Source organism: Schistocerca serialis, chromosome 6 (assembly GCF_023864345.2).
Source record: "Schistocerca serialis cubense isolate TAMUIC-IGC-003099 chromosome 6, iqSchSeri2.2, whole genome shotgun sequence".
NCBI classification, from domain to species: Eukaryota; Metazoa; Arthropoda; class Insecta; order Orthoptera; family Acrididae; genus Schistocerca; species Schistocerca serialis.
The window spans coordinates 392,313,416-392,317,915 of NC_064643.1; the positions used below are offsets into that span (position 1 = coordinate 392,313,416).

Genomic DNA, 4,500 nt, shown 5'->3' on the forward strand with positions numbered 1-4,500 from the left:
AAATAGTGGGGGAGTATGAATGAGAACAGCGGCGTATTTAAGTTTACAAAAATAATGACAGGTTTTTATTCATCCTCATAACTACAATCGAGCTGATAAATCTTACAAAAAAATGAGAAACATAAATGAGGAAAGGAATGGTGCTTGATTGGCAAAGCATTCACTGGGGTGGATGCTATACAAATGATTTAACCCTTTCTACAACGCAATCAGACTTCGTTTACATGAATCCACTGTGAGACCAAATTATGTTCAAATAGAAACAATTACGACCATGTGCCCACAAACTATGGCTCACGGCGAACAGGGAGCTGTGGGTATCATTTAACAACCCTACGCCGGTGCAACAATACTTTACCCTTTCACGTTGCTTCAGGCGGCAGCAGAAAATGGCACGCTGTGGCCACATCCACAAAAACTTGCGAACTATGTCGACTGGCGTTCTGATTATAAGAAAGCGCGAATCTTCCGTATCAGAGCCCTGAAAACTCGGGAGATTTTAATGTCAGTTGGTCTGCCCAACAAATCTGACTCACAGGTACGACGGTGCGTGCTGGAATTGTCAAACGCCAGACGGCCGACTCAGGACGCATAAGTTCCCCCTTGTGACACATGATGTGACCGAGATGAAATGCAGTTCCACTGTCAGTACAGTTGGAAACTGCCACTGGCTCTTAGCCCACCACAAGTTGCATACCACATTCTCACCCACTAGGGAAAGACATGCCAACGGCCTTGTAGCAGTGGCAACACTGGTTCCCGTCAGATCACCGAAGTTAAGCGCTGTTGGGCTGGGCTAGCACTTGAATGGGTGACCACCCGGTCTGCCGAGCGCTGTTGGCAAGCGGGGTGTACTCAGCCCTTGTGAGGCAAACTGAAGAGTTACCTGACTGAGAAGTAGCGACTCCGGTCTCGGAAACTGACATACGGCTGGGAGAGCGGTGTGCTGACCAAGTACCCCTCCATGTCTGCATCCAGTGACGCCTATTGGCTGAGGATAACATGGCGGCCGGTCAGTACCGTTGGGACTTCATGGCCTGTTCGGAAGGAGTTTAGTTTAGTTTTAGGGATAGACATGAAGTTCTCCATGAGGGGAGAACCAGAAGATGAAGAAGGCAAGCCGGCCGGGGTGGCCGAGCTGTTCTAGGCGCTACAGTCTGGAACCGCGCGACCGATACAGTCGCAGGTTCGAATCCTGCCTCGGGCATGGATGTGTGTGATGTTTTTAGGTTAGTTAGGTTTAACTAGTTCTAAGTTCTAGGGGACTGATGACCTCAGAAGTCCCATAGTGCTCAGAGCCATTTTTGGAGAAGGCAAATAATAAAAATCACTTTCCACCAAGCCTCAGACAGGAGCGGATTAGCTGAAAAAACCCGCCCCTACGTTGTACAAACCAATCGACCTGTTCTTCACTAATTGAATCTCCCCTTTTGACTGTTCTGCTGGCTTGGTAGCCAATCCAGACACAGCACCGGGATTCCCACGTTGGGGAAACAAGCCTGCGCCTTGCACATCCTGAAGCGAGCCAATTCACGACTCAAAAGCTCTCTTGTCTGAAAAAAGAAGACCTTAGACTAGGGAGGTGTCGTTCTCAAGTTATGCACGGCCATGTTTCAGCAAGAAACGTCTGCCTACATTGGACCACAGTCTCTCATTTATGAAGATATCTGATCTTTCCAGGCTAACGATTTCTAATTTCTGAAAGAAGACAGTCATGCCTTCAAAATAATTGGTTTTTTTTTTTTACCAATTTCTAAAATGACCTGGCAACTTCTTGGCGTCAGAGGAGTTACATTCTTGCCTCCAATATACACAAGCGCACATGCACCAGCCGCTGTGATCGTATCGTCCCAGCTTCTAACATGAGAATGCGTATAGTTTTATGACCGTCCTACCATTTGCAGAAAAGCTCAGGTTACAGCAGTCCCTCTTAAACGGCTTCCTCCACCCACTTTCTGCCATCTGGCCGCCTTTGCGATGGACTGTCACCGGCCCAGGTAAAAGGTTTTGCGAGCCGGCGCCCTCTTGTTCCGAGAATACATGGCAAGAGTGGGGTGCCACAGCTCGAGGTCCCTCTACAGGTACAGTCAACAGAACGCTCCCTTCCCGAATCACTCACGCAGCCAGATTGCTGGCCACAACATTTATGGCCCGCAATCCATCTTTCCCCCTGTCCTCCGTCACCTGCACTATGGCCCTCAGTTTCAAATTCTCTACAGGCTACACGTGCAATTATAAGAACATTCCGCTCACAATTTCCTGACGTAAAATAAGGTCATAAGCCACACATAAGGACTGTGGTATTGGGGAACACGGAGATCATGATCTAAAATATGAATATTAATCTGGCCGAGAGAGTAGTTAAGGTGAGAGACTGGCTTGCCACCCATCAGTGTACTTGTGTGAGATAGCGTTATTAGTGTCTGACAAGGTTTGAAAGGGGACTCACTGTTGATCTCCATCTGGCCATGTTGTTGAATCTGAAGTGTCCTACAAGAAACACATGAGCATATAGGTCACACTCTATATTTGAGGAAACAATGAATTAAACACGAATGGTCTTCGTTGACCACTACAGAAAAGTAACCAAATTTGCAACTATTTCCTAACAGGGGAATAAGTTCACAACTAAATGCACGTACTTGTAATACCAGTCTTGGTTGAGGAAACAACAAAAGGAAGGCCTTCACAGGCAGAGTTCGTTCTCTACTAGTTTGACCATCAAATATTTAAGTCCTCGCTCCTTGAGCGGTGCACACTGGAACAGATTAACACTCAAGTTGCGGTTAGTACAAGTTCACAGTTCCTACAGTCTTACCAAGTGAGTCTGACAGAATCCAAAAGGCCTGCGAACAGTTTCCAAGGTACCTTGGCGGCGATGGTGGCGTGCAGTCTGCTGCATCCGGAGCAGACTTCTTCAACTCGGATGGTTGCGTCGTAGCTCCGTGATCGTCGCGGACGCAGTCCTAAACACCCACACGGCGGAGGTACACTTCATCTTGATTGTCTCCCCGTGACATTGGTGGATGCAGCAAAAGGTTCATGGTATGAATGACCTCTCTTGCTGATTTACACGCCCTCTGTGCTGTGGTCCAGTGTACCCGAAGGCCGTTTGCAGGTCGCGCTGCAAATGACGGAGTCGCAGGGGCTGAGCTGGCAACTTGACGGTGATGTGTTGAGGTGTGGCGCTTGACGGCTTTTGTGACGATCTTGAATCTTGTAATGTCTAGATTTGTGGGGCATTCAGGTGGACAGTAGCCCAATGTTTGGCTTTGTGCGAATGTGATGGCAGGAATACTCGATGTTAAGATTCCGGTCGACCAAGACTGGTCACCATAAAGGAGGATCGTAACCTCTTCATGTCTGCACCTGACATACAGCACAAGTATGGACACCATCCAACGTTCTGTGTCATCCTGCACCAGTAATGGGATACTAGTTGCAGCTGGACTGGGGGATAACTGTCCCATGCGTAGGCTCCTGTGACGCAATGACACAAATGGCTGCGTTTAGAGTGATTCTGTGACCCAGAAGCATGGACTGCTGACGAATGGCGTGACATTGTGTTCAGCGATGTACAACGGATCTGTAAGGCTGTGGATGACTATTTTCGGTGACGATAGCGCCAACTGGTGAGGGGGCCCATTCTTCCATTGTTTACTAAAAGCACAACGGTGTTACTTCATGGATCATGGCGTGGGGGGCAGTCGGGTTTGATTTCATTGCTGGCAATGAGTGAGGGAACACTGATGGTAAACTCTATGGCACAGACAGGATGTCTGAGTTTGGGGACATACCACCTGAATTTAGGAACAACATCATCCACACAATTCAGAAGGCTGCAAGAGCTGACAAGTGCGAGAATTATCGCACACTCAATTTGGCAGCGCATGCATCAAAGTTACTTACAAGAATAATATACAGAAGAATGGAAAAGAAAATTGAGTATGTGTTAGATGACGATCATTTTGGTTTAAGAAAGGTAAAGGCAGTAGAGAGGCAGTTCTGATGTTGTGGTTGATAATGAAAGCAAGACCATAGGATTTATTGACCTGGAAAAAGCGTTTGACAATGTAAAATGGTGCAAGATGTTCGAAATTCTGAGAAAAATAGGGGTAAGTTGCATTGAGAGACGGGTAATATACAATATCTACAGGAGCCAAGACGGAATAATGAGAATGGACAAACAAGAACGAAGTGCTCGCATTAAACGTAGTGTCAGACAGGAATGTAATGTTTCCCTCCTACTGTTCAATCTATTCATCGAATAAGCAATAATGGAAATAATGGGAGTGGAATTAAAATTCAAGGTGAAAGGATACGATTCGCTGATGACATTACTGTCCTGAGTGAAAGTGAAGAAGAATTATACGATCTCCTAAATGGAATGAAAAGGCTGATGAGTACAGAATATGGACTGGGTGTAAATAAAAGAAAGACGAGAAGTAGCAGAAATGAGAACAGCTAGAAACCTAACGTCAGGGTTGATGGCCACGAAGT

General features: G+C 46.7%; 1 pseudogene; it reads left to right on the forward strand.

Moving 5' to 3' along the window:
* The first annotated feature begins 725 nt into the window (after positions 1 to 725).
* Positions 726 to 843, forward strand: LOC126485694 (5S ribosomal RNA; annotated as a pseudogene).
* The last annotated feature ends 3,657 nt before the right edge of the window (positions 844 to 4,500 follow it).